The 14,970-nt window shown below is 43.1% G+C and overlaps 1 protein-coding gene across 2 annotated transcripts in view; it reads right to left on the bottom strand.

Annotated features, from left to right (window-relative positions):
* The window catches only part of LOC105485141 (schlafen family member 5), a 30,027-nt gene extending 15,463 nt beyond the window's left edge, over positions 1-14,564 (bottom strand). Inside the window, exon 1 of one of the 2 annotated variants that reach the window (XM_011747349.2) lies at positions 14,442-14,564. The gene's annotated coding sequence lies outside the window, so the exon portion shown is untranslated. The other variant, XM_011747350.2, reaches the window with a different exon arrangement.
* Between the last annotated feature and the right edge of the window lie 406 nt (positions 14,565-14,970).

Here is a 14,970-nt window from a genome sequence, read left to right as displayed (position 1 = left end):
TCAGGTTCGTCTTTAACAGCAGTGTGAAAATGGATGAATGCAATTCCCACATAGCTGGAGGTCAGATTTATACATGAATTTGTAAGGGGAGTTGAGGAACTGAGTCTGCTGGAAGCACACCGCCCCCACAGAAATGACCAACAGGTTATCTTTATGCTGTGTATTTAGTAACTTTCTGCCAAGTTCTCAAAGTGGCAGAGTCTCACAGGTCAGTTGCAGAAAACAGAAAATTTTACATTGATATTTGTGGACTGGAACTGGGAAGCAATGAGAAAGCTTTTGTGATCAGAAGTATCTCTGGGGTGTGCTAATATTTATTGTTTTTCTTGATGTTTTGTCTTTCTCCTCTCCCTGAGACCTTGGCAATTTTCAGATTATTTTATAGCCTAATATCAGGAGGGGACACATCTGATTGAGTTAAAAATCTGTCTTTTTGCTATGGAACAGATACATAGCAATGATGTTAGCTTCCCCTAATCCAAATGGTTTCCATCTTGTGAAAAAAAAAAAATCATATGTATACATCCTAGCTGTGTTTCTGTGAGCAGGGGCATTTTCAGTGAGAAGGGGCATAGGCAAGACTGAGCCCAACATCTCAGCACCAGGATGCAGTTATTCAGCTTGCTCCAGAGTAACTCTACAATACATCAAGCACTGCTGCCAAAAAAAAAAAAAAAGTGTTTACTCCAGTGAGAGGAAAGGATCTGAGATCCAGTAGATAATAAATCATGAGTACACAGTGTAAACATTGGCAAAAGAAATCAAGTTTTTGTTGGGGTGTTACCAGGAAAAGCCACCTGCAAAAGAGCTCAAGTTTTTGTTGGGGTGTTACCAGGAAAAGCCACCTGCCCCAGCTGCCAAGAATTGCCACTGGAATGGCAGGTCCTTGGTGAAATTAACTGTATCCAAGACCTAGTCTTAGACATTTCAGGACCACAAAATTAATCTTTTTAGAACCCCAAAGTTCCCTTCTGAGGGAAGGTGATTTCGTACCCCAAACTCAAAATAGAAATAGCTGAGCCACGGTGATTACTTGATTACTGTTCAGTGGGAAATGTAACTATCGGGGAGCTCAGGCGTTTATTTCGAAGCTTCTCATTCCTTCCTGTAGATGCAGAGCAGTGGTCCCCAGGATCAGTTTCATGGAAGACAATTTTTTCACGGACGGGGGTTGGGGGTTGGTGAGGGGATGGTTTCAGGATGGCACTGTTCTACCTCAGATCATCAGGCATTAGATTCTCATAAGGAGCACGCAGCCTAGATCCCTCACATGCACAGTTCATAATAGGGTTCATGTTCCTATGAGAACCTAATGCCACCGCTGATATGACAGGAGGCAAAGCTCAGGCGATAATGCTCACTCACACTCACCTCCTGCTGTTCAGCCTGGTTCCTAACAGGACACAGACAGGTACTGGTCCACCGCCGGGGGGTTCGGGACCCCTGGTGTAAAGTATGTGAAGCCAGATTTCAGAAGGTTGCTTGATAAGCATGAAATCAGATCAAAAGAGGCTTTTTATGACCTGATTGACCTCAGTATCCACAATTTCATGCAGCTGTGCCACAAGGCAATCACTAAAAGGAAGGTGGCATCTTGTAATAGTAAATCGCTTGGGCTGTGGAATGAGGAAAACCTGAGTTCAAACTCCCAGTATTTGCCAGCTTTATGTCTTTGGGAAAATTGTTTTAACCTATTTTCATATACTCTGAAACAGGTTTAAAGGAACCAACCTGGTAGTGTTTTGTGAGATTAAAACAGAAAAAAAAAAGCAGATATCCTGGAGAGATGAACAAGAATTTTCAAAGCATTGCTGTTCAAAATAGCAAAAAATTGGAAATAAATGTTGATAAGGTCATTCTCAGTATGGAAAATGACATTCACTTTCACTAAAACAGACCCTATTTTGTTTTGTTTTTTTGAGACAGAGTCTAGCTCTTGTTGTCTGGGTTGGAGTGCAGTGGTGTGATCTCAGCTCACTGCAAACTCTGCTTCCTGGGTTCAAGCGATTCTCCTGCCTCAGCCTCCCGAGGATCTGGGACTACAGGTGCCTGCCACCATGCTTGGCTAATTTTTGTATTTTTAGCAGAGATGGGTTTCACCATGTTTGCCAGGCTAGTCTTGAACTCCTAACCTCCAGTGATCTGCCTGCCTTGGCCTCCCAAAGTGCTGGGATTACAGGCGTGAGCCACTGCGCCTGGCCTATATGCACTATTTTGAAAGAACTCTAAGAATACGATGTCGTAAAAAATACACAAACCACAGAACACATCTATTATGATTCCATTTATATGAAGTTCAAAAACAGGTAAAACTAAATAGTATATTATTTAGGGAGACATATATAGGTAGTAATATCATAAAGAAAAGTAAGGAAATAATAGACATGACATTCAAAATAGTGGCTACCTCTGGTTGGGGAGGAAGAGGATGGAATTAGGGAGACAGAAATAGGGGAGAAATATACAGGAAGCTTCTTAGCTTCTAGAAATGTATTTCTTAATTGGGGTGAATACGTGTGTGTTCATTTTAATATTATTTTTAACTATGCAATAAAGTTATATTCTCTGTTGTACGTGTGGTATACTTTACAATAAAATTATCCCAAAATGAAATAAGTTTTCATTTTTTCCCCAGCCATAGTTATACAAGTACAAGCTTTCTGCTTAGGCAGACAATGGTCCCCTGCAGGACTCCATCCATTGTTCCATGTATGCCTTTTCATCTCTAGTTAAAGCCCTAGGGCGCTACCTCCTAACTCTGACAGACACACAGATTAGATCAGATTCTGCTAAAATACCCATGCCTACGCACACATGCGCAGACATACACACACACACACACACACACACACACACGCCATAGAAGTCGTTTTCTAAAAGCAGATTCAGTGTTTTCTACATTGTTTTTATTCCAACTTACATATTTCCCAGCAGTAAATGTAATATGTGCTCCATGTCCAAAAAAACAAAAAAAAACCTAAAGGCGAACTGAAGAAAAAGAACACTTATAAATTCACCATTTAAAGATATAGCATTTCTAATGCATTTCCTTCAGCACTTTTCTCTAAATATTTTTGTGTTGTTGGTTTGCAGAGCGATTAACAATAAGATTTGTCTTTTTTTTTTTTAACATAATTAATCCTTTTTCTAATTAGAAGAATAACAGGAGATTCCAACGTAAGAATCCCAAGAAAGACGTCTGTCCCTCCTTCACCCCCATAGACTATTGAAAACAACAGTGAGTGTTTTAAAATCCAGAAATTTATTTATCTATTTATTTTTATTTTTTTGAGACAGAGCCTCGCTCTATTGCCCAGGCTGGAGTGCAGTGGCGCGATCTCGGCTCACTGCAGCCTCTGCCTCCTGGGTTCAAGTGATTCTCCTTCCTCAGCCTTCCGAGTAGCTGGGACTACAGGCGCAAGCCACCATGCCCAGCTAATTTTTGTATTTTTAGTAGAGACAGGGTTTTGCCATGTTAGCCAGGCTGTCTCGAACTCCTGATTTCAGGTGATCCACCCGCTTCAGCCTCCCAAATAGCTGGGACTACAGGCATGAGCCACCACGCCCGGCCGAAATTCAGAACTTTAAACCTCGATATATGTGCAGAAGGAATGCCAAGTGCAGTGAAAACCTGAGCAGGGAAGTTGATGACACCAAAATAGAATGCCTGCAGTGACGGATGCTGGGCATTGCCAGCAAAATTTGAAGTTCTCTGAAGTAGGAAGAAAACCAGTGACTCATGCATGATTACAGAACCCTCTGTCACAAGAGTTGGCACCGTGAACTGAGATTTCAGATTTCGCACTATCTGGACAGTGTCCTTGCCCTGCCCCCTGCATTTCTTCCCTCAAAAAACTGGATGCAGGAAACAAGAGACTCAACAAGGAAAAGACGTTTAAAAATTCCCTGGCTGTTTGTGAAGGGAGGTCCGGGAACGACAGCTGTACAGCAGGCCTATAGATCACCAGGAAAACTACACAACAGAGCAGTAGGCTTCGGTGGACAGCGCCTAAGACCATGCAATTGACAGATCACTTAATCAGTTAGTAAACTGAAAGGGTGGAGAGTAGGGGATGAATTGGTCATAGGCACTTAGGAAGACAGGCAAATACAAAAGCAGTATAGTAAATAAAAGATAACCATAAAGCATTATTTGGCACCATTGTAAATAAAGTCCTAGTCATGATAATATAAGCCCTGAATATTGTTCTGATAAAAAATGATGATATAAGATACAGTTGTATTGGCAGGATGTGGAGAAGGAAGGCATAGGATAAGAAGTGTTGGCCAGGTGCAGTGGCTCATGCTTGTAATCCCAGCATTTTGGGAAGACAAAATGGGTGGATCACCTGAGGTTAGGAGTTCGAGACCAGCGTGGCCAACATGGTGACATCCCATCTCTATTAAAAACACAAAAATTAGCCAGGTATGGTGGCACACGGCTGTAGTACCAGCTACTCAAGAGGCCGAGTCTTGAGAATCACTTGAGCCCAGGAGCTGGAGACTGCAGTGAGCTGAGATCATGCCACTGCACTCCAGCCTGGGTTACAGAGTGAGACTCCATCTTAAAAAAAAAAAAAAAAAAAAGTGTTAGCTATACTCAGGCCAGGCACAGTGGCTCACACCTGTAATTCCCCCATTTTGGGAGGCCAAGGTGGGAGGATTGCTAGAGGCCAGGAGCCTGGGCAACATAATGAGATAATGGGTCCCCATCTCTTCAAAAACCAAAATACCAAGCATGGTGATATGCACCTGTAGTCCCACCTACTTGGGAAGCTGAGGTGGGAGGATCTCCTGAGCTCAGTGGATTGAGGCTGCAGTGAGCCAAGATCATACCACTGCACTCCAGCCTAGGTGATAGAGTGAGACCCTGTCTCCAAAGATTAGAGAGAGAGAGAGAGAGAGAGAAAGGGAGACAGAGAGAGGGAAATATACAGTCATCTTACAGAAACAAACAATATCTTCTGTGGTCTGAATGTTTGTAACTCCCTAAAGTTCATTGTTCAAATCCTAACCCCGAAGGAGATGGTATTAGGAGGTGGGGCCATTGGAAGCTGATTAGGTCACGAGGATGTACCCTCATAAGTGAGATTAGTGCCCTTGTGAAAGAGGTCCAAGGGAGCATATATGCCCCCCTACCATTCGAGGACCCAGTGAGAAGGCACCATCTATGAGGGCCCTCTCCAGATACTGAATCTCTCAGCACCTTGGACTTCCCAGCCACCAGAACTGTAGGCAGTAAATTTTTGTAGTTTATAAGCCGCCCAGTCCGTGGCATTTTGTTACAGCAGCCCAAATGGACTAAGACAATATCTAAAATAAGAGAGGGTAGGAGGGAGAACGGAGAAAATAAGCATGCTGTTTAGAAATACAGAAACAAATGCCAGAAGAAAAAGCCAGAGACACAAGACGCTCCTGGCAAGCAGGAGAAGTGGGAGAGGGCAAGGCCATTCCTTACTGTGTCTAAGGAACTGTGATTTTCCAAACTACATTCATGAGACTTCCACTTCCAGTCAGAATAGAGTACTAGGGACTAGGCTACTCTCCTGTCTGAAACAACTAAAATATTTTTGAAGAAAATTTGATGAACACTAGAAAAAAATCAAGATCTAAGATGTTCCACAAACCTTAAGCACAAGAAATGTGAAAACAAAACAAAACAAAACAAAACAAAAAACATACTGAGGAACATCATAATTAAGTTGTTCAAAACCAGTGATACAGAAAAAAATCTTCAAAGCATCCAGAGGAAAAAGGCACACTATATAGAGAAACAAAAAGTGACATTAGAATTTTTCTAGTATTATGTTGTTGACAGGTGACACACAACCTGAAAATAGCCTCAGCTGTCCTTTTTGGTTTTTGGTTTTTTAGAGACAGGGTTTCACTCTGTCACCCAGGCTGGAGTGCAGTCATGGCTCACTGCAGCCTTGAACTCCTAGGCTCAAGCTATCCTCCTGCCTTAGCCTCCCAAGTAGCTAGACTACAGGAATGTGCCACAATGCACAGCTAATTTTTAAAATTTTTTATACAGACAGGGTCTTACAATGTTGCCTAGGCTGGTCTCAAACTCATGACCTCAAGCAAACCTCCTGTCTCAGCCTCTTAAAGTGCTGGGATTACAGGTATAAGCCACCACGCCCCACGGCTCAGCTGTCTTTTTAGTTTTCCCACGGATGTTGATTTAAGACAGTGACCAATTTGTCTATATCATAATGAGTAATTTCATGTAGAAATTTAGCTAATATCCATTTTAAATAATTTGGTGCCAGCAAGTGGCCATTTTGAGAGCACCAAAGATTATCAGAGTAAAGATTCAACCAGATTTTTTCATGGGCGGATCACCTGAGGGCAGGAGTTTGAGACCAGCCTGGCCAACATGGTGAAACCCTGTTTCTACTAAAAATAAATTACAAAATTAGCAGGGTGTGGTGGTGTGTGCCTATAATCCCAGCCACTCGGGAGGCTGAGGCAGGAGAATCACTTGAACCTGGGAGGTGGAGGTTGCAGTGAGCCGAGATCATGCCACTGCACTTCAGCGTGGGTGACAGAGTGAGACTCTGTCTCAAACAAACAAACAAACAAACAATGGAATGTCTGTGTTGCATGAGAAACCATGAGGTCAGGCGAGGAGCGAGCCTAGAGTTAGTTTGGCAGAAGCATCATCAAGTTTTCCAGTGACAGCTAATGACCTAAAACAAGAGAAATAAGCCTTTTAAACAGGTCAAGAGTGAGGCTACAGTAAATAACGGGGTTTTAATGGTTTCCATGAAGTTAAAGGCCCAAGGGCGTGTCCAGATCGCTCTTGCACAAATAGAAAAAAATGGCTGTCTACAGTTGGGGTGCTTTGGGAAGGAGGCTGTTGAAGAACTGATTTCAGGTTCCAGGAGGTCTTTATGTTTGGACTTTCAAAGGAGAGAATCCCTCACTGAAGACAGTCAATCCGTAAAGAGGTGCTCCAATTTCAGAAAACTTTGGCACCTATTGTCTTCAATATCCAGTTAAACCTAGAAATCCTCCATCTGTCATTTTGTGAGGGATTTACAATAACTTTGGATAATCTTTAGTCTATCAGGAGAGAATATTTATCCCTTCTTAGACAGGTTTACCTCAAATAATGAATTGTGTTTTGGCAAAATTGTAACTTAGCCTTAAAAATTTTATGTCCCTTTTCTACTAAGGGTGAGAGCAAATAAATGGAATCCTTTTAACAGGCTTCCTTGTTCTCTGAACAAAGTAGATCATTTTTATATTGTATCAGAAGTGAATCACAAGGGAAAACTTATATCTTTTAACTCTTGATTGAGCATTTGGACAAAAACAGGGGCTTCGATGAATCTCTGGAGCATGACTGTCCAGTTATACCATTGTCCTTCCCAAGGCAAAGGCAGGAAAGTATTGACTGTCTTTGTCTAAAGGTGCACTGAAAAAGGCAGAGAAAATTTCTACTACAGTAAAGCAAGTGACTTCAGGTAATATTGATGACAGATGGTGTGTGAGTTAGGCACTACTAGGAAAAAAGAAATGACAATTTTGTTGACGGTTCTGAAGTCTTAAATCAGTATCTCCATCTACTTGGTTTCTTTGCTGGCAGGACAGGAGTGTTACTAGGGGATATAAGAGGACCTTTGCATATAAGGCCTTCAACTGTAAGTTCGAGTCCTTCCTTTGCTTCTCACTTCAATGGATATTGGGGAAGTTTGAGTAATCGTTTGACAGGATCTGTCTGAATTTAGTAAGTTCTGCTTATTATTTTGCTGCTCCAATTATTCGTCCTATGTGAGTGGAATTTTTAGCCCCTTACACTGTCAGGTTTGGTGTCAAGATATTTATTTGGAGTAGGCATCAAATATAATAGAGAAAGCAAAGGTGTATTCAGAGCAGGTGCAACTTGATTATGAATAGAGAAGTCTCTGAAACATCAGCACATATTACAGTTCCATTTGCAAATTAAGTCTCTATTAAATTTGGCATGGTATCAAAGAGCAGGAAGGAATGTTTTTCAGTCAAGGACTAAGGGCTACAGTTGAGGGCTGGGAGATGGAATAAATATGTGGCTTATATGTGGGTTATTTGAAATACCTACCACCTGTGTGGTATGTTTACTCAGAGGAAGAGATTGAGCAAAAGGGACAGGGTTTAACTTAGAAAGAGTAGCACCATGTTTACCAGAAATCCAGAAATTGATGAGTTTGACCACCTGTATTTATAGTTAAATCATCTTGAGTGTTTAGGGAAAGGCAGACTATTGGGTAGTTTCTCCTTCTTCTGAGCACCCTCGTTGATCTGAACTGATGGATTTTTATTTGTCTTGATTCTGTTTACAATATCTGTAAGTGTCCTTGTCAATAGGTGTTGATTGGGAAGTGAACCACAAGTTTATTTCGAGTCCTGTCTCATTTTAGTTCTAAAGCTCTTTCAAAATGTTCTGCCAGGTGTTACAATTCAGAAAAAGGGGTTGTTTTCCATTCTAATTTCTGTTTTAGAATTAAGTCTCCAATTTCATAATTAACTCCACTGACAAAATGAGATGAAAGGGCTGCTTTTTACCACCTTCTTTAACTGATGTGTTGGAAGGTATTTCCTAGTCTATCCTGAAAAAGTCTGATGGCTTTATTTTTTTGTTTGCATGGTCCAATGGATTTTTATTATAAATGTTTGGGGTATGGCTTTTAAGAGACTTTGCCTTACTTTTTGGATCCTTTTGCTTAAACCCTCAGATTTACTGGAAAGAGGGATACTGTGGGTCCCTTTCTGAGTCTGTCCAATTAGCTTTTGCCCTCCAGGATTTAACACCTTAGCTTCTGACCAACATGTGTACACGTTGATAGAGGTTAGGTAACCCTACGTCATATGTACCTAGAAGAATTCTAAATTCTTTTATGAATTTTTGCTGGTCTTGTCTGGGTTTAGGGAAACAAACTTTAAGTATGATTCTTAATTCAGCTCGGATCCAAGGTTTAAATTCTACAGATGCCTGCATACCTGGCTTAAAGAGAGGGATGGATATTCAGAAGCAACTGGAATTTTGGAGTTTTACGAGAGTTATTGGGCAAAGGGAGGGGGTCTGAAAAAGGGGAAGAGAAGTGAGCAGTTGACTGAAGTACAGGAGAGAGATTATTGAAAGTAATGGCAAAAATCGCAATTACTCCTGCACCAACCTAATAGAAGGACAAGGGGGAAGAGAGAGAGCTGGATACAGGGAGGCAACTGGAAGACAAGAAAAAGAAGTATTTACTAGGGAAATTAGTCTAGTTCGTTGTTGCTTAAGTTTGTCAAATTTCCCATTGGCTTTGGGCAAAGAATCTTTCAATGAAGAAATTTTTGATCAGAATTTCATTTGGAGGCCTCTGCCTACCAACAAAAAAACTGCAGCCCCATTGATCCTGAGAAATCTTACTCCTGCTTTTCTAAGGTGCATGTCAAATGAACAATTTTGTTCAAGTCAAATGTTCCCCAAAGTAGCCAGTAAAGGCCCAAATCATCCTTGGAGTCATGCCATTAGGAAGGTAGGAAAGTAGGTGCATGAGTTAGTATTGTACAAAGAAGAAACAGTTTCTCCTAGGTGAGGAGGGTATGCAGACTTAGAAGACCCCATGAGAGCTGTTGGCCATCAGTAGGAGTATAATTCTTGTGCATTTTGCGTCTCAGGTCCCCAACCTTACAGTTGGCCACCTCCTAAGACAGACCAGACAATCTGTGCCCCCGAGTAGGCAGAAAACCAGAGAGAGCACTCCCTGTGGACCAAAGTGAAGCTCTCAGGACAAAAACGCAAGACAGAAGGAGAACCTGAGCTGGTTTTATTGGTGACTCCACAATAAAATTTGTTCACATGGACGTGGGTTCAGGGAGAACCACAAACTCGCTGGACTGTGAAGCGAGCTTGAACAGGCTTATAGGACCTATGCCTGTGTCCGACCCTGCCATTCTCCTTCTTCAGACAAACCATTTTTAAACAGCACAACACAAACACACACAAAAGAGAGCCAAAAAAAGGTGAAAGAGAATGGCCTGATTCCACCTAGGGCGCCAAATAAATGGACACCAATAACAAAACCCAGGTATCAAACGAGAATAAGTAGCTGAGGAACTCAACACAAAGAGACATTCAGAGCCAGTGCTGACTTATCACATCAGTGCAAACTCAACAAGCCACTCACTGCAAGGTGCAAGATGCCTCCGTAGCAGCCATCCTGTTTGAAAATGGGAGTCCACACAGTGGGCAGTGCAGATGGTATCTTGGTGGAACCTCCAAAGAAACTAAAGACATTAATGAAGTCTGCCTGGATGAGAACAAGCAGAGGCTGTTTATTCAGAGCTCACTATAACGAGGGAGTCAGTCGCCATCATCACTCACATTCGTCAGAGCCTCAAAGACAGGCAGGGGAAAGAAAGACTGATAGTGACAAAAAGGGAATGCTCAGGTATGGTATGATTCAAGGGTGTTGTCATAGGGAAGCTGGAAGCAGGCTAATCAGAAATGAACATCCTGTATGATTAGTTTGGGGAACATATTTGGCTTTCTCTGACTGGTCCTGAGTTGGAATCTGGAGCAAAAATTAAGGAAGCTGTCAGTTATTGACCAGGTCCTGACCACTACCAGTCAACTGCTGCAGAAGCTGTGGTTTGGCTTCCCAGGCTGGTTACTGCAGCAGTTGTGGGTCAGAGTTCTATTTTTGTATATGTCCTGGCCAGAGTTTATATAAAATTTCTAGAGAAAAATATAAGAGAAAATATTTTTGCCTTGGGTTAGGCAAACAATTCTTAAAGATGATGTTAGATGAACAAAAGAATTTTTTTTTTTTTTTTTTTTTTTTTTGAGATGGAGTCTCCCTCTGCTGCCCAGGCTGGAGTACAGTGGCGCTATTTCGGTCACTGGAATCTCCGCCTCTTGGGTTCAAGCAATTCTCCTGCCTCAGACTCTCGAGTAGCTGGGATTATAGGTGCCTGCCGCCACCCCACCTGGGTAAATTTTGTAATTTTAGTAGAGATGGCATTTCACCATGTTGACCGGGCTGGTCTCAAACTCCTGACCTCAAGTGATCTCCCTGCCTCAGCCTCCCAGTGCTGGGTTTATAGGCATGAGCCACTGCACCCGCCCTAGATGCACAATAAATTTTTTCTAAATGATATATTGGACTTTAAGAACTTCTCTTTCTGAAAGACACTATTAAGAGAATGAAAATATAAGCCCCAGCCCATCAGAGGAGGGGGCAATAGAAGGAGCGAGAGCATCAGGATGGTGCTAATGGATGCTGGGCTTAATATCTAGGCGATGGGATGATCTGTGCAGCAAACCACCATGGCAACACATTTACCTATGTAACAAACCTGCATGTCCGGCACAAGTACCCCTGAACTTAAAATAAAAGTTTAAGAAAAAAAAGAAAATATAAGCCCCTGACTGGAAGAAGATATTTGCAAATTACATAACTGATAAAGAACTTGGACATAGATTACATACAGAACACTCAAAAAGTAATGATTAAAAAACCCGAATTTAAAAATGAATAAAAGACTTGAATAGACAATTTACCAAAGAAGATATATGGATACAAATAAGCACATTGAATTACGCTCAACATCATTAGTCATTAGGGAAATGCCTATTAAAACTTCAGTTTTACACATCTATTCATCTATTAGAATGGCTAAAATGAAAAACCATACTAGTTGTTGGTGAAGATGTGAAGGAATGGGCATCCTCATAAACTCCTAGTAGGGATCTAAAGGGGTATGACCATTTTGGAAAATAATTTGGCAGTTTCTTAAGAAGTTCTGCATATGCTTGCCATTTGACCCAGCCATTCCACACTAAAGTGTTTACCTAAGAGGAAAAAAAATAGGCATATGTCCATACAAAGACTTGTACATGAATGTTCATAACATTTTTATTTGTGAAAGCTATAAACTGGAAACAATCCAAATGCCCATCAGCAGATGAATGAAGAAGCCAATAATCATTATCCATATAATTGAAGACCACTCAACCATAACAAAAAGGAAAGAACTATTGGTACCCACGACGACATAGATGAATCTGAAAACAATGATGCTGAGTGACAGAAGCCTGGAAATGATTTCTATTTTCTAATAGCATAGAGTAGTCCTCCCTTGTCTTTGGTTTGGCTTTCCATGCTTTAGTTACCACAATAAGCTCTTGTCCAAAAATATTAAATTAAAAATTCCAGAAATAAATGATTCATAAGTTTCAAGTTTCATTCGGAGTAGCCTAATGAAATTTCATGCCATCCACTGCCTCTCACCCTGGGACATGAATCGTTTCTTTGTCTGGTGTCCTCACCCTGTATATGCTACTAGCCCTTAGTCACTTGGTAGCCTTCTTACTTATCAGATCGACTCTAATATTGCTTATATTCAAGTAACCCTTATTTTATTTAATGGCCTCAAATCTCCAGAGTAGTGATGCTGGCAATTCAGACATGCCAAAGAAAAGCCTTTCTTTAAGCGAAACAGTGAAAGTATAGGAAAAAAACATAGTAGATACACAGTTTGGTGCTACCCATGGTTTCAGGCATCTGGTTTCAGGCATCAACGTAGGGTCTTGGGACATATCCCATGGTTAAAGTGGGACTGCTGTAAACACCTGTGAATTTTTACAATCAGGCCAGGAGTCAACCACAGCATTTTCCTCTTCTTCCTCTTACATGGAAATAATAAAACTGCTTATTTTCTTAAACAAAAGAGTTTAAGTCTCGTGACATTTTTATGGTGGGGGGAGTTCAAGCAATTCTCCTGCTTCTGGCTCCGAGTAGCTGGAATTACAGGCATGTGCCATCACACCCAGTTAATTTTGTTATTTTTTGCAGAGATGGGGTTTCACCCTGTTGGCCAGGCTGGTCTCGAACTCCTGACCTCAAGTGAACTGCCCACCTCACGCGATACGCCCACCTTGGCCTCCCAAAGTGCCGGGATTACAGGCATAAGCCACTGTGCCCCGCCTCTTGTGACATTTAAAGGAAAGTTTCTGACACAGGATGTTATCACACTGAATTGCTTGCCTGTTATCCTGCCACAGGGACTCTCACTTCCCATCAGACAAACAGATTAGGAATCGGTTTCTTTTTCCCCTACAAAGGCAGGCACTGACTCCGCCCGCTTCTCACAGGGCAAGACCAGACAAACTCAAGCCACTGCTCTCACGTCCTAGAGGCTTGGCTCTAAACCACCGCCCTCCCACCCGCTATTGGTAGGGGAGGGGGAGAAACTATTGAAAAGTTTCCCCCATCCTCCCTCAAGCATCCCCTCCTGCCTGCATTAGTGCCAAAGGATCCCCTTCTGGTACAACCGAGACCCTCGAGATTTCAGCACCCCAACATTTTTAGTGACGAAACCATGAAAATTCTGATGAGGCCCTTGCTTGTTTGCACGTTAGCTACCCGCTTTTTGCCCAATATTCCTTTTTCTAGCAATATAATTATAAACTTTCGATGCACCGTTTCTTTGTCAAGCAGGAGGATATTGCCTCAGAGTCATAAAAAATTTTGCAGAAGGAATGAATGCCTTTAAGGGCATTGCGACCAGCTGCTGACGCCCGGAAGTCCAGTGGTTCAAGGTGTAATCTGAGACTAAGAAATAGACTTTCCCCCTAGGTTCCCTGAAAGTCCCCCTCCCTTCCTTCCTAGTCGCATAAAAACTCCCCGCTACTTATTTTTGTTAGGGTGGATTCGAGAGTCTTGCCCTCTTGCCTTCTCACTTTGGCCAAATGGAATAAATCTTCCTCTGTCTCCAAGCACCTGTGTGTCAGTGTTTGGCATCAACAGCACATCTGGTTCCTGAGCCTGAGCCTGAATTTGGGCTTCTACAACTCTGGCTCTCGGGACACATGCAAGAGGGAAACGGAATCACACCTTAGTCTCAGCCACTGAGGACAGAACCCACAGGGGCTCTAGTTAGTCACTGTATGGGGGATACAGGGCTTCGTGGGCTGCCCTAGTAGCCTGCCCCCGTTGTTACAGTTTCAAGACTGACGTTCCAAGCCAGGGGCTTATAGGCAAGGCTCTGGAACAAAGCCTCTTGTAATAGACTGGACATTGGCCCTATTTGTCCCCAGGCCACACCCATTTATCTTCATCCTCGGGAGGATGTCCTTCGTGCTCCTGAACCATGGGGAAATGTTGCCAGGCTTGGTTTGGCAAGATTTAGGCTGTGCTAGGTCGGCGTCTCTCCCTCCTCCCCAGCTCGCCCCGCGTTCCGAGCCTCCCCAGCTCCCGAGTCCTCCGCCGCTAGCTGTCGTTGGAGGTGCTCCTGAGTCAACAAACTAAATCTCCCCAGCGGGAAAGACGCTCTTCCGGCAGCGCCCAGACCCGGGGAGCTGCAGTCGCCGCACCTTGCCTTCACCACAGCCCCATAGGAGAACCCGCGCAGACTGGAGGAGGTTTGGGGAAGGCCTGGGCAAAGAAGCGCGGGGGATTCGTTACCCGCCGGGGTTCTCCTCTGCAGCGCGTCTCCCTCCAGGAGCAGGAAATGGAGCCTCCCAAGTCCAGAGCAGAGAAGATGAGCCCGCGGGGTCCCCGGCTTTTATCAGCTGAGCTACGTGACACCTCCCGGGGCGGGGCATCGTGCAGGAGACAGACAGAGGGACAGCCCAATCGCATCGTTACGTAGAGCGGGAAGCCCACTCCTGAAAAGACAACAGCCTTGGTAAACTTTGGGTGAACTGGGGAGAACTGAGGAGGGGAAGCGCTTTGTTGCTTCTCTGTGTTTTCTATTTTATTTTATTTTATTTTTAGATTTTCAGTTCTTATTTCACCCAGGGAAGCAGACCTGGGTATCCACCCCCACCTCCTCCAGAACCTCCTGGGCCCCCCTCGGAGTCTTCCTGGGACGCCACAGGCTTGGAGAGCTCTCCGCAGGTTTCTCCGCCAGCGCCTCCAAATCTTTCGATTTCTATTCGAATTGCACAGTCAGCTGCTCCAGCTCTGTGCTGGAAGGAGGGCAAGGGGTACG

The sequence above is a fragment of the Macaca nemestrina genome, chromosome 17 (assembly GCF_043159975.1).
Source record: "Macaca nemestrina isolate mMacNem1 chromosome 17, mMacNem.hap1, whole genome shotgun sequence".
Lineage (NCBI taxonomy): Eukaryota > Metazoa > Chordata > Mammalia > Primates > Cercopithecidae > Macaca > Macaca nemestrina.
The sequence above is the reverse complement of the archived record's forward strand: the minus strand, read 5'-3'. Positions and strand labels throughout refer to the sequence as shown.